We start from the raw sequence: 25,753 nt of genomic DNA on the forward strand, positions 1-25,753 counted from the left end.
CTTTCTTTTTTGTTTTTGGCTGTGCCTATAGCACATGGAAATTCCCAGGCCAGGGATTGAACCCATGCCACAGCAGCAGCCTGAGCCACTACAGGGACAATGCAGGATCCTTAACTGCTAGGCCACTAGGGAACTCCAAGTTTTCTTTTTTTGACGGTTTATTTTTGGCTAGGGTATGTCTGTCTAGAGATTTACAGTCAAAATACTGTTTTTTAAAGCGCCCATCATTCCACTAGGAATAGTTCCTCTTAGGGTGGTTTGTTACCAACGAGACTCCTCGAATTCACTTTACTTCCAATTTTTAAGGAACTGGTTTTGCAGCATTTAAATTGATTTTATAGTTAGGTAAAAATTCATTTGGTTCTGAAATCAAATCCGCAAAACGAGACGTTTCAGGAAATTGAGCTTCTGTCCTTTTCCTTCTGTTGTCTTCCCACCCGTCTCTTATCATAGCCGTTTTTGGAAATATTATGGCTTCTGCAACTGTTAAAATGGGAATGCTGGGTCCTGACTGCACAGTTCTATTTTAAGGAATAAATAAGGAAAGAGCATTGGACAACACCAGTTACAAGGAAATTGTTTAATAAGCAGTAGAGGTCTTATTGGTAGCAGTATTCTCCTGTGCTCAGGGTGACAGTTATTTGATACATTTGAGAAGTTTCATGGACAAGGCATTCTGCTTCAGCCCTAACCCATCCGAAAATTCAGATAATGAGATCATAGTGACTCTTACCTCCCCTCGTTTTGGTTAATCGAGGCTCTTCTCTAATTTAGTGGGGAAGGATGGCTCTTGAAATACTCTCTCATTATTTGAAAAGGAAGTGACTGTACTGGTATTTGAGCAAACTTTCCTATATTTATTAAACCCTTAGCACAAGTTGAGTCAGGCTTTAGATCGGAACTAAGGCTGCGTAAGTGGTCTTGCTTACGTGGTGCCCTCCTCCCCCATTAACATAGCGATAGCATCTCCAAGTGTCCTTTTCCTCTCAGTTTACTTAGAAGGATACTTTGCATGCACACATGCTTTTTTCCCTGGGGATTTCAGATTCCTTCCTCCTTCTCAATCATGTGGCAAATAGTATTCTTTTCATTTTGCATGGGAGATTCAGGTCTTTGGAGATTGTACTTACTTATATTGAGAACTGAAACAATTAGAAAAAAAAAAATGTAGCTTCCGGAGGATCTGGTTGCTTTATCTTGGGACAAAATACCAAAATATCCTATTGCATCTGTTAGAGAGATTCTAAGCTACTGTACACTGAGAAACCGTTACAATAGACAGTGGATTCCTTGATATCTGTACTTAACCCCTCCTCTCTCTGCTCCTGAGATGTGGAGCTAAGTGACAGTGAGGCATTTTAATGCCAGGAATATATTCACAATTCCAGACCATGACCCAGGATCAAGACAGAGTCCTCCTGAGCCTTGTATCTTCACCATCTCAGAGAATTACAGCATCACTGTAGTTCAGAAGGTTTTTAAGGATGTGAGGAAGGAATTTTAGTCATCTGAGAATAACCTTCTTTCTCTTAATCTCTTTGTAGGTTCTCCCCCCACCCCCGCCCCGCCATTTACTGTTTTATTTCACTTATGGACACAGAAATGTGGCTTTGTGATTTGGCTGTGAGCTGGCATCAGGTGCTAGACAAATTGCCCCAGCATTGCAAACAGCAAACAGCATCTCCTGACTATGTAACTTCATAACATTTCTTTCAAACTCACCCAAGTGTTTTAAATACTAGCTCTGCCGCATAGTTCATGCTGAGACAGGGCAGCACGGTCATGTAAGATCAGCCGTAACCAAGCAGCAATTATGCACCTTCTGAGTTCTAATTTTTGACGAAGTAATTCTTACCCTAAGTTGAGTTTATTCCTAACTCTTAGCATGTGTACACTGTAGCGTGAAGAGACGTACTTTTAATGGTGACTGCCCTCTTAGTCCCTCTCTCTCAATTTTGATGTCTTTCTAAGGACATTTACTTTAGGAAATTAAAATGAGTGCAAATAATAACAAACACCCATATTAGCATCATTCACTAACAGTTAACATTGTGCAATGTTGGTTTTCAGCCTTAATAAATGTCTTTATTGACAAAACTGCTGATTTCCTTCCCTACACTCTGTCTTCTAAAGTAGCTGCCATTGTGAGTTGAATGTGCTTCCTTCTAACAATCAATTCTCCTTATCCACCCAAGTTACGTTGTATAAGATTACAGCGAATATTGAATTAGCAAATACTGAACCATTGCTCCCAGGGGAAATTCAGGGTTAGGTTCCTGCAAGCCTCTGGTCACATTTTCATCAAGCTGTCAATATATAACCTTATTTTATATGTGTTTCTGTTTAAAGACACCTATTTAATATATAGCATTGATTTATTAACATTAAGCTCATGGCGGAGAGCACGGTAACTCATGCCTGAAGCAAGTGTGTCAACACATATGTTTTCCCCCAAGACACATCTTTCTGCACTTAGGGACATGAGCCAGCACTTCAGCCCTATGCTTGGGAGCCCTTTTAAGACAGCAAAATTGTCAACATACAGCATGAAAATGCAGAAAATGTGGCACCAAATAGACTGTGAAAAGGACCCTTGTTTACAGTCTGAGCTATGAAACAAGGAGGCAAAACATTGTCTTGTTCAGCTCCAGCTGGGATCACGCACAGCACCTCGCATTTTCCACTGCTCTGGGCAGGTCTGCCAATGGCCATGAAAGTGCTGCAGAGTGTTAATTCTGGGGTTTTGGTGAGTAGGTGAGTCCACAAATGCATGCTCCGTGAATAATGCAGATCAACTGTAACTTTCATCTTCCCCAGTCCTCCTCCTGTACCCCCTTGCCCTTTGCTCAGTGCCTCAGTTATCTTTTCTACCCCTTGACCAATCTCTCTCTCTCTCTTTTTTTTTAGAGGTAAAAGCGGTATGCAATGTTACATTAGTTTCAGGGGTATAACATAATTCTTGGATCTTTGTATACAAGGTACACTACCAAGTGATCTCCACAAGTCTAGTTACTACCCGTCACCATATAGTTGACCCCCTTCACCCATTTCACCCACCTTCCAACCTCCTTCCGCTCTGGTAACCATCAGTCTGGTTTCTGCAGCTAGGAATCCTGTGTTGCTTTGTTTGTTTGTTTGTTTTGCTTTTAGATTCCATATATAAGTGAAATCATACAATATTGGTATTTTTGTCTAACTTATTTCACTTAGCCTAATACCTCAAAGTCCATCCATGTTGTTGAAAATGGCAAGATTTCCCTTCTTTTCATGGCTGAGTAATACTCCATTGTATGTGTCTACCACATCTTCTTTATCCATTCATCTGTTAGTGGACATTTAGGTTGTTTCCATATTTTGGCTACTGTAAATAATGCTGCAGTGTACATAGGGGTGCATGTATCTTATCAAGCTAGTGTTTTCATTTCCTTTGAATAATACCCGAAAGTGGATAGCTAGAGCATACAGTAGTTTTATTGTTAACAATCTTTTGTCTTTTAAACTGGTAACCAGATAGGTGTGGTTGTATTGTTGATGGTGGTAGCTTTGTATGTGTGTGTTGAGGATGAAGATGGGAGGGTTTTTTTAATGAGTTTTAATTTGTTTGATATTTTCTACTTATTCTTTCCGAAGTGTTTTTCTCCTTTGCTGCATGTGCACAGTTTCTATTTCTTACTTGGGGCTTCTTATCACACATTAAAAATGTCCCTACTTGTGTCTTCTCTTACCTTTGCATACTTAACCGCTTCCCCAGTTCTCAAAGGACTCCACAAAGAAGAAAGGGCTAAGTATATCCCTGGGCTAAGTGTATCCCTGAGCTAGGTGTATCCCTGACTCCATTTGCTCTGGGCTCACTTTTCAGAAGGTGTCAAGTTTTTGTCTCATTTATTTATTTATTTATAAATGCCATGTTCCTGTGGCATGCAGAAGTTCTCAGGCCAGGGATGGAACCAGTGCTACAGCAGCAAACCAAGCCACAACAGTGGCATTGCTGGATCCTTAAACAGCTGAACTCCTGCTTCCTTTGTATTTTGAAAGGCTCTCTGACATTCTTTGTGCCAAGGAAAAGGATGGGTTGCTCTCGTGTCTTACAAGTTGTCTTCTTGGAAGATCTTGTTTATGTGCTCTCACTGCCTTCATATACCTTGTTTGGCTGTATGCTTTTTCTATTTCTATTTTGATTGCCAGTCTCTCTCATTCACACACACACACACACACACACACACACACACACACACACACACACTACTTTCTGTTTGTTTTTGCCTTGTGCTTAATTCTACTTAGGCTTTTGTTTTATTATTCCCTGTTGGTGTCACTCATTATAACTATAGTAAAATTATCAAGATCAGAAAATTTAACACTAATAAAATGCTATTATCATTTTTTGGCCACAACCATGGCATGCAGAAGTTCCCAGGCCAGGGATGGAATCCAAGCCACAGCAGTGACAACCTCAATCCTTAACTGCCACACTACCCAGGGGTCTTAAAAATGCTGTTATCAGATCTACATTCCGTATTCGAAATGTATCAACTATCTTAATAATGCCCTTCTTAGCTGTTGTCCCCTTGGTTCAATGTAGAATCATGTATTGCATTTCCATGGCATGTTATTCTTTCTCTCTCTCCCTCTCTTTCCACTTTTAAATTTGATTTTCTTTCCTTTTTAAGATTTATTGAGGTACAATTTATATACAGTCCAGTTTACCCTTTTGGAGTCTATAGCTTCATTAGTTTCCACAAATACATGCAATCACGTCGCCACTACGCCACTCAAGATGCAGCGCATTCATTCCATCGCCACAAAAAGTTCCTTTGTAGTCAGTCCCTTCCCCCGACCCCAGCCACAAGCAATTACAGATTTGATTTTTGTCCCTGTAGTTTTGCCTGTTCTAGAATTGCACATACGTGAACTCAGAGAGCATGTCACATTGTGTGTCTGCCTTTTCCCCTTATCATAGTGCTTCAAGATTCATCCATTCTGTTGTGTGCGTCCGTGGTTCCTTCCTTTCTGTTGCTGAGTAGTACTCCGTCATGTGGATCTACCACACAGGTTTATTTCTTCACCAGTTGATGGACATTGGACTTATTTTTAGTTTGGGACTGTTAGGAATAAAGCAGCTCCAACATTTGCATACGCATCTTTGTATGAACATGTGTTTTCATTTCTCTTCACTAAATACCCAGGAGTGGGATTGCTAGGATATTTGTAGTGTGTTTCACAAGAAACTGCCAAAGTAGCCACACTATTTTGCATTCCCATCAGCAGTATATAGACTTTCTGATTGTTTCCCACATTTGCCTGCACTTAGTTTTTTACCTGTTTCCAAAAAGCCATTCTGTTAGGTGTGTAGTGTTATTTTGTTTGGTTTAATTTGTATTTCCCTAATGACAAAGGATATTGAGAATCTTTTTGTGGAAGCATTTGCCGCTTATGCTTCTTTAGTGACGTGTTTGTTCAAATATTTCATTTTTTCATCGGGTTCTTTCTATTCTTATAAGTGAGTTATAAGAATGTTTTGTGTGTTCTGCCTACAAGTCCCTTGTCAAATATATGTTATGCAAGTATTTTCTCCCAGTCTATGGTTTACCTTTTAATTTTCCTAGAGGTGTTTTTCTGTACATTTAGGACTATGACCCATTCCAAATTGATCTTTTTATATGGTGTGAGGTATGAATCCAGTCAAGTTGACTTTTTTCGGCTTATGTACATCTACTGATCCAGCAACTTTTGTTGAAGAAACAATCCTTTCTCCACTGAAAAATCTCTGCAACTTTGTTGAAAAAAAAAATCTATCGACCCTATATATAGGTCTATTTCTTGAAACTCTATTCTCATCCACTGATCTATATGTCTATCCTGTGCCAATATCAAATTTTCTTAAAATCAGGTTGGGTGAATCATCCAATTTTTCTCCTTTATCACAATTGATTTTGACTCTTTAGCTTTTTTATTTTCCTTAAAAATTTTAGGATCAGCTTGTTATTGCAACCAAAAAAAAAAAAAATGCCTACTGGGATTTTGATTTACATTACATTAAATTTGTAGATCAATTGGTGATAATTGACATTTTAATAGTGACTCTTGATCTGTGAATGCAAATAAATAAATCTCTCAATTTATTTAGGTTTTTTAAAAAAGTTTTTTTTAAATTTGTGTGTTATTTGATCACATCCATGGCATGTGGAAGTTTCTGGGCCAGGGGTTGAACCACACCACAGCAGCAAACCAAGCTGCTATGGCGACAATGCCAGATCCTTAACATGCTGCACCACAAGAGAACTCTGTCAACATATTTAGTTTCTTTTAAATTTCTCTCACAAATGTTTTATAATTTTCAGCCTGCAAAACTTGCACCTATATTGTCAGCTCTTTGGTTCATGTTTTGATTATTTTTGTAAATGGTATTTTAAAAAACCTTCAATTCCCGTTGTCCATTTCTAGCATATACAGATAAAGTTGTTTTTTATACATTGACCATGCATCTTGTGAATTTGATAAACTTATTTATTTCTAGTAACTTCTTATTAGGTTCTTTGGAGATTTTATGTATATAAAGATAGTTTTATTTCTTTCTTCTAATCTGTATGTCTTTTTCTTGTCTTATTGCACTGGTTAGAAACAGCAATACAATGTCAAATAGAAGTTGTGTGAGAAGACTTCCTGACTCATCGCTAACCTTAGGGAGAAATAAATCAAGCTTTAAATATTAAGTATGATGTCAGCTCAAGATTTTATGTAAATTCCTTTATCAGAGTGAGGAAATTATAATTTGCTGACAGTTTTTATCATGAAAGTATGCTGAGTTTTGTCAGTTGCTTTTTCTGCTTTATTGAAATGATCGTCTGATTTTCCTTTTTAGTTTTTTGATATGGTGAATTAACATTGATTTATATTGTAATGTTGAACCAGTCTCGAATTTCTAAGATGGATCCTACTTAGTCACTATACGTTAATTCTTAGTCATATTAAAGTCTCTGTCTAATAGTTTCAACATGTGGGCATCTCTGAGTCCAGTTTTATTGATTGCTTTATTTAACAATAGGACATTAGGCTGTTTTTTCATGCTTTTTTGTCTTCTACTTTGTAACTATTATGAATTGTTGTGGTTTGTTTTTTGTTTTTGTTTTTTGGCTGCACCCACGCCCTGTGGAAGTTCCCAGGTCAAGGATTGAACCTGCATCCTCACGGACACTGTGTCAGGTTCTTAAGCTGCTGAGCCACAACGGGAACTCCCCAAGTCTAATAAGATTTAACTGAATGCTAAACATCGTGTCAGAAGAATACTTAAGACTGAGGTAAATAGTTTTTATGCCCAGAAGTGGATAATACTCTTCTTCTGTCAGGCAATAGCTGTGAGGAGTTGAATCAATTACGTCAGTATTTGAGCTGGGTTTGGATTTTCTTGTCACTATTAGAGCACCACAGACTTCAAATTTATTCACTCATATGCAGATTTATTTGTCAAATAGCATGTTTAACCTGGATTTTTAGAATTGTTTATTTTCAGAAGCATTTATTATGTAAATTTGAGATTTTCTGGATTTGACAGACTGTGTTTTTTGGAGTTTTTGCACACACGGACAGATGTTTTTTAGTCAAGCTTGTGTAATGATTTATGCTAGTATACATGCAAATTTAGCACCCAGGAACATGTTTTGTTTTTACCTAACTCTTCCCCCCTCAACATTATGTAAAGCATGGGGACTCCTTTGCAAACAGTAAGGCCAGCTTCCTTCTGTAATGAAGAGCTCTGTGGACTGCATTATATTTAGGTAACATCTGAAAGAGTTCAAGTGAAGGAGAGTGAAGAATTGTGTGCTTTTTAAATCCCTGTGGTTGGAACTTTTAGTGTCAACTTGAGACCAGCATCAATCACGATATCCTGAATTCTCAATTAGACGTCTTGCCACATACAGCATTTGCTTAGGAAGAAGCCCTGACTTGTAAAAGGCAATGCCTTTCTATTGTACACATTGAGCTCTAAACAAATGCTTAACCTGAAACCAAGGTGGTAGAGGAGGAGCACAAAGAATTAGATACAGTAGGAGTCCTAGTTCCTGGAATAATCCACAGATGCCCCACTCCAGGCAAGGACTGTTGCAAATCCATTATTGTATAATAATCATCAGATCTCAAACTTTTAGACAGACAAAAATTAGCCCATTGTCATGGATTGAATAAAAACACCCAATTTTAATATTACCTACATCAAAGGTTATTAATTGGCCATACAGATCATCTTATAGAAGGGACATGCTGTATTTGAGATTTTTATCTTAGTTTTATACCAGTCTTATTTTGTGTTAAGACTTAAAGTGGGTATTGCATAGAGTAAGTATGTCAGACTCTCACGTATTAATGGGTTGGAGACAGAGGGCATTTAGTTTTGTTCCAGGTGCTTTTTTAAGAGCTTTCCCTACACTAACCCATTCCATCCTCGTAATAATCCTCTGAGGGAGATACCACTACGCTCCTAACGTTAGAGATGAGGAGATGGAGGCACAGAGAAATTATGTACTCAGACCAAGACCCCTGACTGGGGAGGTGTCGGAGTCTTGACTGGAAGCCAGGCTGGCTCCAGAATCCTAGCTGTCAGTCCCCGACACTCTGCGGCCGTGCATGCACACATGACAATGGACAAAACAGCAAGGGATTGTTCTCAGGATTCCCTGTGAACCTTTCTTTTCTTCCCCAATACATTTAAAAGTCATTTCTAAGGAATTTGACCTTTTTTCGCTGCCCATTTTTTTAAAAATCTGTATAAAACATCCAGGGCAATCCCCAGAGCTAACGTGTGGGTCTGTAAATATTTAATGAGAGAGCTGTAGTCCATCTCAGAGCTGCAAATGCTCCCCTCTGTCCTGACATGCGTGGGTCCCTGTTGTGTGCTGGGAGGTTAGATCTTTCCGTTGGTTTATGAACTCTCTTAGGACAAGGACTCCATGCTGTATTTCTCTTTATGTTTCCACAGAGCCTGGCCAGCTCAGAGGAGAGCTGGCTCCCTGCTTATTGATGAGGGCTGCAAGGCAGCTCTTCACCCTTTCCCACCGAGATCCACAGGCCAGACTGTTTATGTAAGTCATGTACATTCGTGTTTGGGGGCAGGTCATTTAATAGCTGTAATTCTACCCAAAGGTACATTTATATCGCAATGGTCAAAAACTCATGAGTACTGTAAGATGGTACATTGGACCAGGGGTACAGTCTGATTCTTTTTTTGGTCTTTTTAGGGTTGTGCCCCTGGCATATGGAGGTTCCCAGGCTGGGGTCGAATTGGAGCCCTAGGCTATGCCACAGCCAGAGCAATGCTAGATCTGAGCAGCATCTATCTCCTGCACTACCGTTTGCGGTGCCGGATCCCATTGAATGAGGCCTGGGATCCTCATGGATACTAGCCGGGTTCTTAACCCTCTGAGCCACAATGGGAACTCCTGATTCTACTCCTTTTACCTTTAATATAGGAATACAGTTCTCAAAAAGTCAACATTTGGGAAATGTAACATACATTTCTTCTCTCTGGGTACAGTGTCTATTATGTTGCTTAGACATAAATCTGGAGTGATTTATGTCTAAGACAATTCTAAGAATTGTCTAGAATTTATGTCGAATACAGCCTAAGACATGTTGCTTAGAATAGACCTTACTTATGTTGGTATTCCTATCATCTAGCAGGGTGCCTTTCACATCAGAGGTTCTCAAGAAATACCAGTGGATTTTTAAAAAACTTTAAGCATTAGTCCTGTTAGGAACGGAGTTATGGTAGGAGAAATTTTCCGTCGAAGGTCTTTTGGATCTGCCAAAGTCTGGGTTATTGTTTCCTAGGATATGGGACAGAATATTGTTGTCGACACACTGATTTTATTTTCCACCTGGTCCCCGTTCTTCAGTAACTTCTCCCCACCCCCCCACCCCCACGAAATCATGACTGAGACTTAAAAAAAAACTTCCACGGCAAAACAACCGTTTATCAATTTCTTTGTGCACTGGAAAGACACAGTATGACAAGTGTGTTTGTGAGATAAGGGATGTGTTCAGTGACATGGCGACGCACAGATTGACGTACAGGCAACCAGTCCCGCAGGTGAGTGATTATCTGCAGTTGCCAGAGGGAGCAGCTCCCATGGCTGATGGGGCTGCTGACCTTGGTGTATTTATCATCATTATCCCAGGGGACAGAAGCCAATATCTCTCTTCTTGTGAATACACAGCCATAAAAGGAACCACAGTCCAGTGGAAAAGAACTTGTGTGTATAGGTGGTGTGTGTGTGTGTGTGTGTGTGTGTGTGTGTGTGTGTGTGTGTTTATAAGAGATGGGGGTTGGGGAGCAAGAGGTGGTTTCTTACATTTTCTTTCCTCTTTTAACTTTTTTCTTTTTTTACTGAGAGACATGAGTCTCTCACATGCAAGCTCAGATTTATAATAGCTACTCCAGTCTGCAAGACTTCAAGGGGCATATTTTTCCTTATAAGGGAGCTGAATAAAGCTGCAAAACATGGATAATCTGTGTTATCATCTCTCAGGCTGTGATCGCCATCCAATTAGGGGAGGCCAGAGGTGAGGGATGTGACCTTGGATGATGCTGGGGCTGTCAGCCCGGCCCCCCTACCCCAGCAGGGTCCTAACTGCTTCTTGGCCTGGAGTTTAGAGGCATACTTTGGGACCTGAGTTCACTGGCAGCACCAAGCCTGCTTGGGTGGTGGGTGGAATCGAGCCCCATGAAGCTGTTGTGGAAAGGGAGGTGTAAGTGGCAGGGTATAGGGTGCTCAGGCCACAGTGGTCCTAGAGTGAGGATAAGGAGGTGAAAGAGGCTTTATTTCCAGAAAGAAGCGGTTGCCATGTGTTTTAGTTTGCTAGGGCTGCTGTAACTAAGCGTCGTGGACTGGCCAGCTTAAACAACAGAAATGGACTATCTCATAGTTCTGGAAGCTACAAGATCAGGGTGTCAGTGGGCTGGTTCTTCTAAAGACTGTCAGGAAAGATCAGCTCCAGACGCCGGCTGCTGGTGGACTTCTGGCATCGTGAGCTTACCTTGGCTTGCGGACACAGCCTGAGCTCTGCCTTCGTTTTCGTGTGACTTTCTCCCTATGTCCCTGTCTGTGTCTGAATTTCCTCCTCTAATAAGGACACCAGTCATATCGAAGTAAAAGCCCACCGTACTTCAATAGGAGCTCATCTGAACCGTAATTATAACTGCAATGACCCAATTTACAAAGAATGTCCCATCCTAAGGTACTGGAACCTTAGGGCTCCAATACCTGAATTTTGGAGTCGGGGGAGACACACCTTGGCCCCCTCACTGGATGCAGTCTGTCAGCGGTTGATTCACTTGGGGGTATTTCCTTGATTATTCCTTAAAGGAAACAGGGATGGGACATGGAAGCAGGGAGGCAGTGGTGGAGTGGTTGATTTCTCTTTTTCCGATAAAGAATAAGAATGTGAGAGACAAGCCTGTGGGGGGAATTGGTAAGGTTCCCTCATGGTTCATCAGGATAGCCATGGTTTTGAGGACACCAGCGGTATCTGAGTTGAAATATGGTCTGTAGGTCAGAACACCTAAGTCCTCAGAGCTTTTGCAAATGCCCAGTGGCATGTGAATGTCAGCCGCCCAGGCACAATTACCCAAAGTCCTTTCCTGATGTCTTCAGAAATTTAGGGGTGCTCGTCTGAGGGGCCTCTCTCCTTTCCCGTGTCCTAGTTCCGAAGGAGACCATCCTTCAGGAAAGTCCCATCATTTCAGCCACGTGCCTTCCTAGGAGTACAGTGTTTTCAAAATGAGCGATTTAGTTCCTTCACAGATGCCAAGGTAACATGATGTTTAGCTGAGACCGGGCGCTGGGTACTTGGTGAAATATTTTGTTTGCCTTATGTCAGTCCTCACAGAAGCCAGTGATGGTATCATTCCCATTTTCCAGAGGAAGCAATCAAGGCTCAGAGTTCACAGAGGAGTCAAGAGAGACTCGATTTCTATCTCTATTCTTTTTACTCTGCCTCCGTGCTGCCCTCAGTTTTTGAGGTACATCTTTGAAGGATGTGGATTTTTAAAAAAAAGCATCTTAAATATCACATTGAGATAAGAATTTGTTTTATTCCTTGGAGCCTCTGCTGTAAACTGAGGAGACGGGATTTTTGTAGGTGATCTCTGTGTGTCTGGGTAGCCCTAAAACCCATCTCAAATTATGAGTTTTATTCTCCTGTTTTGGATATAAGAAGGAGAAGATGTAGGCTGTCAATTTGCTTTTTTTTTTTTTTTTTTAATGGAATTTCAACATCTCTTTTTGGAATTTCCTGGCTCTCAACCAAGTATGTAGATCTCGTTTCTGAGAAGTTCATCTATTTTGGACGGCAAAGGGACCATAATCTGGTTATTTGGAGGCTCTGGTCTTTGGAGACTCATATTTTTCTTTTCATCTCTTCCGCCTCTGTGCTCCTCCTGCTCCTGCAGATGTCCCGAGCTGACCATGTGCAGCTTCCCTGGCACCCAGCGGTAGCCAGTGTCCCTGGCCAGGAAAACATGCCCACTTTCTAGGCTGAGATCCACTTCCACTCCAGGCACATCTCCTGTGGGCCAACCAACAGGCTTTGACTGCTTTAGTTCAGGAAGACATGCTTGTTTGTGGATATGGTAATGACGCCAGTAAAATTCAATTACTGGATCCTAGAGGACGGGAGCTGGCGATAATAAATTAAGAAACATGAGCTTTGGAGTATCTGAACTGAAATTATAATGGGGCTATTGAAAAACAAACAAACAAAAATCCTAAGCATTCATTTAATAATAGATGCTGCCTCTCTCCCCACCAAAAAATTAGTTCATCAACTACCCCTTTGTTCTTGACATAAAGGAATATGTCTGAGACACAGCCAAGAACATTTTGTCTTAATTACTTGTATTGTTGTCGCCCCCAGAGCACACCTGGCTTGGGGGTAACTGGTACACAGGGAGGAAGCAGCCGGCTGGAGGGGGCCTCCCAAGGCCACGGCACTAATCCACGCTGGGCTCACAGATGCTCGCCACCCATGGCCTTGGGTTTCAGGTTGCCATCCCGGGCTGAGGTCTGAATGGAGGTTGTAACCTCAGAAGGTCCTGCTAGCACTTAACCACTGACATCCATCAAGAATGTCAAGGCTCGCATTGTCTCATTAATTTGAACCAGCTTTCCTGCAATCAGATCCTTTTTCATGCCTAATCTTTCCCCTCTGTCTTTCTTCCTTTGTGAGCAGTTTATAGCCTCTTCCGCCTGTGAGTTGTGCCCTGGAAGGCCACTCTTGGGGGAGAGGTGCCTTTGCCCTCCTCCCATTCCGTTAAGCTGAACTTGCGGTATTGGTTGCTGTTTCTTTTCCAATGTGAATTTCAAGTACATGAATGGAGAAAGACCATTTAAAGCAGTCTGATATCTCTGCAGACTCTATCTTGCAGATACTCTGAAGGTTAAATGGTGTGTCCTTCACTTTATTTCCTTTCCCATCCAGATCTCAACATCCAAGTATATAATTCAGAATTGATGGACAGAGGAGATATGGAAAAGATGGCAGAAGTGCTAAAAAAAAAAAATGTCCTGACTTAGCAGCATGGTATTTTTTTTCACCTGCAGTAAATGTCTTTTGAGGCATCTACTGAGACCCAGCCCTTTTCTTAGAGAATTGGTCCTGAGCCCCCACACCCCCTTGAAGGACTGGAAGCGTGGATCATGCTTGTTTTGTGTGACCCCATAGGCTGGTCAATGCATGACCCAGCTGCGCACAGAAGGACCTTGCTCCAGGAACTGCAATGTGGGCAGGTCGTTTGGTTGGGCCAGGGCTTGGAGAAGGCAGAGCTCTGGAGTTTGGGGCCACCGTTTTCAGCCATGTGTCCAGAGACGTGGAAAGCCAGGGGGTGGGGGGGTTTTGCCAGGAATCAAAGATGTCAAGGGAAGCAGACGCCAGACTGGCCTTCCTGGAGACAGGCAAGGTCACTTCCTTGTTTCAGAGTGACTATCCGCTTCCTAATTTCAGACCTGGTGAAACAGGGCCACTCTTCACTGGGTACATTTAGCGTCTCCCAATAAAGTCTCCCTGTTTGCTTTGGTTGATCACAACACGTTGGTGTGTGTGTGTGTGTGTTTAACCTACACATTACCATCTAACATTTTCTTGGGCTTGCAGGACCTCTGGGAACAGCAAAGTGAATGGCTCTAGCATGAGACTTGGAATATAGTAGGCGGGTACCATGACACATGTGTTCAGAGGATGGCAGTGGGGGCGGTCTTACCTTTATACAGGATGACCCTCCATTTCCCTTGTGCCCCCCCGCCCCAGCTCTTGCGCGTGTCCTCTCTCCTAGGACCCTGTGCCTAATACTGCCTCTTAAAGCGTCAAACCGTCATTATGTCTTTATCTCACTTGCCTCTCGGCCAGTGTCTGCTCCATGTCCTTCTTCTTAGCGCCTTGAAAAATTTTTTTCTAAGATGTTCAGAGATGATAAAAACGTATTAGCTCATCAGGAGATAAGGGAATCTGCAATTTGTGGCAGACTGTCTTAGGGCTTGTCTAAATTAGGGGTGATTCTTTCCATCACAGAGACAGAGGTTTCAGGACATCTAGAGACAAAGGATTTTACTGTCTTTTTTATTTCCCATGAAATGCAATGCTAAGCAGGGTTCATATTTTACCCACACGGCTTCCTGGCCTCTGCCGAAAGAGGCGTTTCATCCGGTGCCCCAGCTGTTCTGGAGCCTGCAGTGGGGTGGCTGTCGGGGAAGGGGAGACACAGAAGCGGTTGGGGGCCTCTGTGCAGGCTCTCAAGTGCACTTCCCTCAGGGCAACAGCCTGTGGAAATGTCCAGTCTGACTCTCTTCTTTCGGCACAATGGAGGGCACCTGTCTCTGTTGTTTATCAGAAAATGAGCAGTAAGCACAATCTCTACATAAAGAGAAACTCAAAAAGACTATATTTCTGATCTTCTTGGTGTTAGTTATCTTCTGGAAAAAAAGGCACGGTCTTGGTAGAACTTGTTTACGAATTACAGTTACAGTTCATCAACCCCAAATTCTCTTTCGAAGGAAAAACCAGAATACGAGGTGCCTGTGCTGATTATAACACATGGCCTACCAAGCCCCGTGCTGGGTACTTCCGTGCATACTTCATTTAAATGTCACTGGAGTAGGGCCATCTTACTACGGATTTTTTTTAAGACGTTAAGTCAGGGCCTAAGAGGTCACATAGATGGTAAGTAAAAAATCTGGTAAGAAAAGGTCACACGGCCAGAGTGTGGCCCCAAGTTTACCTGACTCTTAAAAGCACTAGGTCTACCACCCTCTAATGTCTGATAAGACATCTCAGGGTGTGTGCTTGTTAAAAATCCCATCCCGGGCCTGTTGCAGATCAAATAAATCAGCATCTTCTAGAAATGGGTCCAGGAATTCATCTCAGGTGAAGCTTATCAGGCAAGTTAGATAAAAGCTGCTGTCAGGCTTTAAATGCTTTTTTCCCTCTTTCTTTAACCCAGTAATTCTTGGCAAGGTGTTTGCAAAGAAAGCCTTTTCTCTTTTAACAAGCTTTTGGTTTTGGAATCATTTTGAGAAGTTGCAAAAATCACACAGAGAGGTCCCATATGCCTCCTCCAACCTCTTTATCTCTGATGTTAGGATCTTACAGAAACTAAGAAACTAACACTGATCAGCTGTTACAAACTGCGTGTGGCCGCCGCTTACCCTGGAAACGATGACAATGACAGAGAAGGAAAGAGAAAGCTGGGACAGTCCATATTTGCTTTTTTCTTTCCTTTGTCCTCAGTCAGGCAAGGGCAGAGGGTGTTGGTAGATGGTGATGATCAAGGAGTGATTAGAGCTCATCATGTGTAACATTTCCACCGTTCTGTTAAGAATGAAACGCAGGAGTTCCCGTCGTGGCGCAGTGGTTAACGAATCCGACTAGGAACCATGAGGTTGCGGGTTCGGTCCCTGCCCTCGCTCAGTGGGTTAACGATCTGGCGTTGCCGTGAGCTGTGGTGTAGGTTGCAGACGCGGCTCGGATCCCGCGTTGCTGTGGCTCTGGCGTAGGCCGGTGGCTACAGCTCCGATTAGACCCCTAGCCTGGGAACCTCCATATGCCGCGGGAGCGGCCCAAGAAATAGCAACAACAACAACAACAAAAATAATGCCGCGGGAGCGGCCCAAGGAATAGCAACAACAACAACAATAACAACAACAACAAAAGACAAAAAAAAAAAAAAGAATGAAACGCAAATATGCATGCGTGAGCTATGAAATGGAAACTGTGTGATTTTAGTGATTTCGCGTGCGTACTTCTATTTTCCTTTAAAACTAGCATTGTATTGTGTAAAGATGGGCAGAGAAGTTCACACTAACAGTTTAAGGTTTTACATTTACCTAGCATAGCATTAAAATAGCAAATTAAAAATATAACAAGTGAAGGTAGAGACGGAAGGAAAAGAAAAAATTTGTATTTAAAAAAAAATTTTTTTTTTTTTTTTTTTTTTTTGTCTTTCTAGGGCTGTACCCACAGCATATGGACATTCCCAAGCTAGGGGTTGAATTGGAGCCGTAGCTGCCAGCCTACACCACAGCCGCATCAACGTGGGATCCCAACCTCGTCTGCGACCTATGGCAATGCTGGATCCTTAACCCACGGATCGAAGCCAGGGATGAAACCGGTGTCCTCATAGATACTAGTCAGGTTCATTACCGCTGAGCCATGATGGGAACTCCAAAAACAAATTTTATTTTAGTTCATCTGCACTTGTTTCTTACTTTTTGGACAAAAAGCCCCAGAATTTTACTTTGCACTGGGTCTGATAAAATGCGTAGCCAGTTCTGCTGACCCCTTAGTCAAGACCTATTGTCTTAATGAAGCCACTGATGGTGGCGATTCTGACACCTGGGCAGAAAGAGTGGAAAGAGGTGCTGGGAGTGGAGAGCTTCTGCCATCCTAGGCAGTTACAGCCAAGGGGCGGGGGGGTGCTTATTCTCCTGCATTAACCATCCCTTCCTGCCTAAATGGCCACAGGCCCCTCACCATGAGTCCTATATTTGAACTTCCACATAGGGCCCTGGGGCAGGAGGATTCCTGTTGCATCTTCTCAGGGATGAGTGCTTTTTGATGCAGAGAGTGTAAGAGCGAATGACACATCAGGAAGCAGTGGGACCCTTGACCTGCCCCAGGCATGTGGCTTCTGCATAGATTACTCTCAATTACACTGCTTAATCATTTCTGTGCTCCAGTGGGCAGGTTTTCTAGTTTAGCTCGAATATTCAATCAAAGAAATATCTTTTGCATCTACAAAACCTGCTAAGTCGTTCAACAGAGAACGGGGTGTTTCTGTGAAAAGGCAGCACAGTGGGTTCAGGGCAGCAGCTTTAATTTATATCTGGAAACTAATTAGCCTAATGGAGCAGAACGGGTACAAATGGCTGTACAGACATCCTGCCCCAGCAAACAAAACATGGCTCTGGTAATTAACTGACACAATGGCCGTCTTCTCTGCTTGGACATTTTCATTGCAATGTGCCTTTCAGGATAGGGCATCCCTTTTAATATTGGCAAGGTTTCCAGCGGGTGAAAGGAGGTGCATCCTTCTCCAGGGAGTGGGGGACCCCCAGAGCGATGCTGGCCATGAGCAGGAGGAGTTACCCTTTGTGTGCTAAGGTGGCTGGGGCAGCCCTAGGTGTGGGGCAGCCCTTCTTGTCCCGACGAGACTTGTGTCCCTGGCAGTAAGACGTGACCAAGGGTCAGGCAAGGTTAGTAGGTGGCCCACTCAAACATGCCCCGTAGCTGTCCCTCCGTGGGAATCAGGACAGGGCAGTCTTCTCCGTCTCCCGCCTCAGGCCTCCCTCCTCCTCGCCAGGCAGCCTCCAGCGCTCCTACCAACTCCTGGTTCTTCCGTGTTTGTTCTCAAACCCTCCCTCTCCCCCCCACCACACTCCTAATTTCCACCCTTGAGTGTCTCATCTGAAAATTTCTGGACTTTTTTTCCCAATTGGTCCTCCTGCCGCCTTCTGCTTACCTGCTACATAGAACTACGAAAATGGTCCTTTATAAACCAAAATATATGGGTTTGGACCCTTGCATTAAAATCCATTGTTTCCATAGCTGTGAGGATAAAGCCTTCCTGCTTGTTATTCAAGGACCTAAAAGCTCTTTCCAGAATGTTCTTTCCCTGGCTACCGGCAAGTCTTACTCCTCTTGTCCTTCAGAAGATGCTTTGAATATTCAGACTGAGACCGAGCGCCCCCTGACACTCCCTCTCCTCCTCCCCACTCCTCAGCCCCCGCCCCCTCCCCGGTGTGTTTTCTGTACTTAGCTTGTGGGCTGACACTCTCAGTCTTCATTTGTCTTCTTTATGGTCATTTTCTTCACCTGCACCAATATACTTTCTGCCAAGTTGGGTATTTTTCTCCATCTTGTTTGCGGCTGTATCCTGTCCTTGGCACACTGCCTGGTGTACAGTAGGAGCTGGCTAGTCATTTGTTGAGTGAATTGTCAAATGGATTAGAGCCTTGCCTGCTTCTCTAGCTGTGTCCCCAGCCACGTCCTTAAACCCTGAGCTCCAGCCACGTTGGATCTTTGCCGATCTGTATCACACCGCCGAAAACCGTGCATACAGTTCCTTCCCCCTGCCATCCCTATCTTTCTACACATGCCACTCCTTCTCCATCCTTCTCTATCCCCTGGTGCCTTGACAACCCCATCATGCCCTCTTGCAGTGCACACTTGGTGCTGGACCATGCTAACGGGGGCTAGGGTTGTCAGCATCCTCTCCCAGGAATGCTAAGCAAGGGCCAGATGGTGCCTAGTGGGTCTTTCCCCCCACCCTGGGGCTTCAGATGCTTGATGAGCGAATACACAAATGATATGCCCCCAAACACACAACCAGTTAGTGCCAAGGACCAGAGTAATGCCCAGATACTCTGGCCTTCCATCCTTGGTACTTTATTTCCACCAGAGAACCTTTTAGAAGACATTCTTCCCACTTCATGAAAACCCACAAGGTACCATCTGCGCTTCTACATCCTCTAGCTTCCTGGTACCTGGCCAATATTGTTTTCTTTCAAAACCAAATTTTTCTTAATTTGTCATTCTTCTAATTGCCTTCATTAACAATGTCATCTGATTAATTTTCACAAAGTGGTTGTTGAAGCATAGAGAGATTTTTAGGCATGAAGATTTTGTTGAGATTTGCAGATGTTTTGAAGTTACTCACACCAAAGAAATACATCCCAGGCACATTTGCAAGATTTGTGTGTGTGTGTGTGTGTGTGTGTGTCTGTTCCATGAGTACATTTTATTTTTCATGCAAAACTTCAAATACACATAGAAGTAGTAGGAATAGTATAAGCCTGAAAGTTTCATCACTCAGATGAACAGTTATCAATGATTTGCAACATTTCCTGTTAGTTTTTTATTCTTTGTTGAAGTATTTTAAAACATATCTCAGACATCGCATCATCTTATCCTACTTCAAAATACCTCTTTTTAAAAAAACTAACCATAGGACCTTTTATCGTGTTTAACAAAGTTTAAAATGATTCCTTGGAAATATAATGCAATTTTCATGGAGGTATCTGAGGTGCTCCCTTGCTCTCTAATTGTATAACAGAACAGAAATCACTCCGCTAAGGAAGGGTGGAGGTATCCAATTTGTCTCCTCACACATTTCAGATGGAAGCTTGAAATGCCCCATACTTGATTTCCTGATAGGTGGGGCCTCCTTGAGGCTTTCTTATTCATCTGAACTTTTCTCCTTTCAAGAGCCTCAGTAGACACTGGCTTTGAAGAACTGCATTCTCTCCCCAGCCCATCCTCAAGCCGGGCTTCCATGGTCCAAGTCCTTTGAAGGCTGACACCCCCCGCTCACCATCTGCATGGTGAGCACCTGTATGCCAAGGTTAAGTTGAACTTAGATGACCAGGGATTTCCATTTCCTGTCTTCCCTGTTGGCCCTGGCACCTCATAAGCACGGTGACCCATTAAGCTCACTAAGCAGAAAGCATTGAGGTTAGTTAAGTGAATAGCATTCAGGTTAGACTTTCAGAATTCCGATGTTACCTCCACCATCCGTGGAGCCAGGAAGAGGGCACCAAAGAGACACAGGGTCTGGATGTCAACACGCCTGGCAGAGCCTTTCTGGCTTGGCAGTGGGCGTGTCCTACAGCCCCCACTCCCTCCACCCCAAAGATCCTCTCCTCGCTTGCCAGGGCCAGCACCCACAGTGCCCATCACACCCTCCCAGATTCTGCACGACCCAGCCCCTCCCCTCTCCGCCCTCCTTCCTCCACCCAGCCCTGAGGCTCATTCCCTTTCCTTCTGCGATGCCACTTGTTTTCCCGTTGCTAAGCTGCCTGCTGCACTCTGGCTGTGCCGGCTGCCGCCTCTCCACCCCTGCCCTGCTCAGATTATTCAAATCAACCCTCTGCTGCCGGACATAGTTTAAGTACCGGGGCTGTGTGACAGTCCAAAGGACACATCAAGGAGTCAGTAACAGCCCACACCTTGCGTTCCCCAGCAGCCTGTCCTTTCTGGGAGGGAAGGAAGTGCGATGGCTTCGGGCTTTGTGGCTACATGCGCCTGATTTTGCGCTCTGGCCCCAGCACTGAGTAACTGAGTGACATAGTAGTCACTCACCCTCTCCAGCTCAGTCTCAGTTTTCTCATCTGTGTAAGGGGATGATAACGTAAGGGTTTTTGCATTTGTCTGCTCTAAGGATTGAAGGACTTCCCCTGTGCAGTGTGTTCAGTCTTACGTCTTCAAGTAGGAAGAACTCAAGACATGCTAGCCGATAGTAGTGATAGCAGTTGAGTTCGTGCTTCCATCGTTATCATCTGCTTTCACAGCTGCATCTGCTACCCGGTTGGGGTAGCTGTTAATCCTTCCATGACGAGGGTGGAAAACACAGGCACAGAGAAGGAAGCCAACCTGCTCAAAGACCAACAGCCAACGTTGGCGTCAGACTTGTTTTGTGTTTTTCCTACTTTGTCACTGGGCCCCAGAGATATCTAAGTCTCAAGATGAATCCACCCAGCTCCTTCTTTTGAAAAGAGAATTTATTTGGAAGCCATCAACTCCATGTGCCTCATTTCCCACTTGGAAACAGAATAATTTTTGATCAGAATTAAATCATCCCCAAGATGAAAATATGTGTGTCTATTCCCATGTCTTTTATAATGAGAATGAGCAGATAGTTTGGACTTCAAATCAGTGCATGAAGACTGAAAAGGGAAAAACTGGCCTTGAAGTACGTGGTATTGAATCATACATGCCGCCCAGAGACAGGACAGGGCTACAGGAAAGCTGACTTTCATAAAAGAAAAAGTAGGAGTTCCCATCGTGGCTCAGTGGTTAATGAACCCGACTAAGAACGATGAGGTTGCGGGTTCGGTCCCTGGCCTTGCTCAGTGGGTTAAGGATCTGGCGTTGCCGTGAGCTGTGGTGTAGGTCACAGATGTGGCTTGGATCCTGCATTGCTGTGGCTCTGGCATAGGCCGGTGGCTACAGCTCTGATTAGACCCCTAGCCTGGGAACCTCCATATGCTGCAGGTGCGGCCCTGGTAAAAAAGACAAAAAAAAAAAAAAAAAGAAAGAAGGAAAGAAAGAAAGAAAGAAAAAGTAGTAAGAGTACATCATGCTGCCCAAGGAAAAGTGAGTAAGTTCAGGTGTCTTTTGCCAGCCTCCTCATGATTCTAATGATAAAAGAGTTGGTAATTCAGCTGCTTTCCGAGGAGACCGAGGCTCAGATTTGGTGCCTGACACTATCTCCCTTAGTCCTGTTTGTTGCCCCAGGCTGCCCATGACCCCAGCCTGGTCCTGGTCCCTGGGAGGACATCATGAGGGCAGGTGGGCCCTGGCTTTCAACGCCTTTGAAGGATCAGCTCTAAGACTCTGCAACTCTAAGTGGCATTTGAGTACCAGTTTCACAATCTGTTAGATCCGGGACCATTATTTAGTTAATATTTTCTTCATATCTACTCACTTAAAATTTAAAAACAAATTAAATTCATTGTATTAGTCAGGGCAGGCTGGGCTTTGTTGCAGTAACAAATAAACCCTGATATCTCAGTAGCTTAACACAGCAAAGGGTTATTTCTCATTCATGTAAAAGCCAGTGTGAGGGAGATGACTTTCCAGGGCAGCTTTTCTTGAAAATAACTCTCAGGTGGTGACTCTTAGACCCAGGCTTCTTCCATCCTATAATGCCACCGTCTGAGAATGTGCAGAAGGAGCTCAGGACAGGCTGCCCCCAAATGTGCCGCTTTGGCATATTGACTGTTTTGAGCTGAAGGCATTCGAAAAACAGCAAATGCAGGGAAAGACTTTCTGTGAATTCCCCGCCCCCGCCACCTGCCTGAAGACAGATCCTCTGAAAGCAGCTCAATTGTCATAAGTCTCCTCCCCCGGAATTTTTATCAACCAGGACGACTGACCCTTATCCCAGGAGAGGCGACTAGTGGTGGGCGCCACATCCAGACAGTGTCACAGGTGATCACATCTCCCACCCGTTCTTCTAAGGGTCCATTCGTCCTTCCCCAAAATCACATGCTCTCCCCGAGTCACCACACCCTTCCCCTGTTAAGACAGTCTTATAAGCTCTCAAATCTCAATGCTTTTAGGGGATGCTTATGGTTTTTTTCTGATTGCCCTAAGGATATAACATTTAAAAACAATACATCTGTATACCTTTTCTTCTGTTAATCTTCCTGTCAGTTATAGACTCGGTTATTGAACCTGGAAAAGTAAAGGAAAAGTCACAGGGTCCCTCCTGACTGCAGAGGGGCCGGAGAGTGGAGCACAGCATGTGGAATATCTGCTGAGCACAACTGCTTCTGCCACAAAGATGGAAAATGCAAAACTGATGTTGTCGCGTGCTGTGAATGAGACAGTCTTTTTATTTCTTTCTTTCTTTCTTTTTTTTTTTAATTTTACGGCTGCACTTGTGGCATATGGAAGTTCCCAGGCCAGGGGGTGGACTTCAGCCACAGACTGTGACCTATGCCGCCGTCGTGGCAGTGCTGGATCCTTTAACCCTCTGTGCCAGGCTAGGGATTGAACCTGCACCTCTGCAGTGACCTGAGTCACTGCAATCAGATTCTTAACCCACTGCAGCAAGTGGGAACTCAGAGATTCTTAAATAGATGCAATGAGAACAGTGTATTACATTCTAGGTAGATATGTTGCTTGTTAAACATTCTGATTCTTAGATTCATTTAGTTTGTCCAAGATATTGGGGTTAGGGTGGAGGGAGAGATAGAAATATAGAGAGAGATACAGAGACAGAGAGAGGAAGTTGAAGACATATTAAGACCTATTAGCATATTGTAATTCCCTTGTGGCTTAGTGGGTTAAGGACCCAGCATTGTCACACTGTGGCATGGGTTCGATCCCTAGCCCGGGAGATTCTTCATGCCATGGGAGCAACCAGAAAAAAAAACAACAAAAACGCAGTATCTTAGAACAAATGGAGACTTTCTCCCTGAAGGAATCAGAAAGGTTGAAGGATGATTGAAAGAGGAAGAATTTTCTCATTCTATAATTTGATGCTGTTTAGTACTTTATCCACGTCCTAACTGAAATCATCTCTCTTTTTCTACTTAAAATCTTCGGATGGACAGCAGTGGTCCACGTGACACCCTCTAGGAAATGCTGTCCTCATGGGCCTGGGTCCACGTCACCCTCCAAGGCAGCCGCACACATTTTTAAGATTTGCCATGTGCCTGGCACTGTGCTCTGGCTGCTGTGGGCAGAGGTTATGGTGACCTTCCTTGCCCTTAGATTTCAGAGACTGGCGAGACCAAGAAATAACCAGCAGTATATGAAAAGCATTTGGGGACTCTAAGATGTTACTGGAGTGACCCTTACAGGACAGCAGATTTTGAAAGACCGCTTCCATAATGTCCTACTTCTGTTTACTCACCCTATGATTTTATCTCCTTTCCATGTTTCTTTCCATGGTCTTAATGAAACCCACTGGTAGAAAGAAAAAGAATCAGCTAATGTGTTCTAGGTACTTTGGATTTCGTGTCCCTTGAGACCTCAAACATCCTTGGAGGGCCATGTGATGAGACAGGTGATGCCACTTCAGGATGTGGGGAAGCTGGGTCGCAAGTCATTAATAACAGTGTCGGATCCACACTGCAGTTATGGCACGTACTGAACAGAGGGGGAAAGGCGGCCGCTGTGGGTCTAGCCCTGGTCCTGGCCCTCTTCCCGCTGAACTGGGCAGTACCAACTCAGTTGTGTTCAAGGTGACTTCTTGCAAAAATTAGAAGGTTGGACCAAATGTGTTTCCTGCACATGAATGGTCCTGGATGCAAAGGAAGCTTTCCCCTCAAGCCCACCCACGGAGCATGGATGACCTTGGAGTTCTTGCCCTCAAAGTTTAGCCCCGGCCGTTCCATCATTTCTTCTTCTGGCACATTTGACTCTTTGTTTTTTTAGGGGCTGGGGACATAGTAGTAACCTCATCAGTGTTGCTTTTGTTTACTTATCTTATTTAGTACTTACTGTGTGCTGGGCGGGCCCCGACCCAGGTATGTTAACAATATTAATTTAATTATCATAGCAGTGAATACTATTATCACACCCATTTTAGAAACGGGAAATATGAGGCCCGGGGACATTAAGTAACCTGTTCAAGATCAGAAATCTCTTGAGGGGCAGAGAGATTCAGCCTCGGGCAGTCCGGGGCTGAGACTGCCGTCACTGCTCGGCACGATCTCTGGCCAAAACAGTTGAATGAGCTAATAATAAGAGGAGGCATGCAGTGATGACATACAAAATAAGTATTTTTTAAACAGTAAACGATGAGACAATCAGAGGTTGCAGGTGCACTTGGGTGAAGCCCTGTGAGAGAAGAAACAGTGAATCATGCCCTGCGGAGAGAGAAGGGGGAAAATGCCTGTCAGCTTACAGACCACAGGCTTTACATGCATCAGCTCGTCTTCTCACGACAGCCTTGCGGGGCTGGGGCCTGTTATCATCCCATTTTACAGAGGAGGCTGAGGGACTTGCGTAAGGCCACGCAGATGCTCAGTGGCGGAAGCCAGGGCCTGGACCGCAGTGCCTTGGGGCGGAGTTGGCTTGGTGGGGGCGGGGCCAGAGGATCCGCTGCTGTCAGTTCAGGACCCAAGAGCCCGGATGTGGTGCAAGGGCAGCTGGTGACAGCTTTGCTGGGGACACGGAGGGTTCCCTGAGCGCTTCATCACCTGAGAGGAAGGAGCCAAGTACAGAGGAGGGTCTCACAGGGCCAGTAAGGATCTGACACACCCCGTGTATCTGCCTCTACACGTTCCAGTCATACTGACCGGTCCACTGAGGGAAAAGATACACAGTGCATAGGAGATGCGTATAGACAACGAGGAGAGTGAGCCTGGTTTAAAATGCGACAGGACTAGATTACTGTCCTGTTGCACAGAAAACTCTGCTATTGCTTTGCACCAGGACCCCGCATCTTTCACGCTATGCACTTTTTTGAGGAGCAAAACCCTACTAGCTGAGTTGCACTTCTTTGATCTGGTCATTTGGACTTATGAGCAGAAAACGCTTCCAGAAATTAGACTGTTTTGAGGTTGAGGAGTTCAGTTTTTCTCTAAAGTTCCTTCTAATTCTCAGGACCTAAGAGGGAACAAATAGTGGATTACCATCCACGGTACTTCATCCCTCAGTTAACTTTGGATATTTGGGGGCGTGAAGGGGAAGAGGGATGGGAAAGCATACACAGGCGGCACACTTCTTTACAGCACCTGTATGTTTTATTTAACTG

At 43.9% G+C, this 25,753-nt stretch overlaps 1 protein-coding gene across 7 annotated transcripts in view; it reads left to right on the plus strand.

Annotated features, from left to right (window-relative positions):
- TRIL (TLR4 interactor with leucine rich repeats) overlaps positions 1 to 25,753 on the plus strand; it is a 131,540-nt gene that overhangs the window by 6,403 nt on the left and 99,384 nt on the right. For 5 of the 7 annotated variants that reach the window (XM_085005619.1, XM_085005618.1, XM_085005620.1 and 2 more), the window contains exon 2: positions 8,975 to 9,077. The exons of the other annotated variants lie outside the window; for them this stretch is intronic. The gene's annotated coding sequence lies outside the window, so the exon portion shown is untranslated. The remainder of the gene's footprint in view (positions 1 to 8,974; positions 9,078 to 25,753) is intronic. 7 annotated transcript variants of the gene reach the window in all.

This window comes from Sus scrofa, chromosome 18, assembly GCF_054392235.1.
Source record: "Sus scrofa isolate SSC_HxYL_T2T_F1_AM1 chromosome 18, Sscrofa_HxYL_maternal_Yorkshire_Landrace_v2.0, whole genome shotgun sequence".
NCBI lineage: Eukaryota > Metazoa > Chordata > Mammalia > Artiodactyla > Suidae > Sus > Sus scrofa.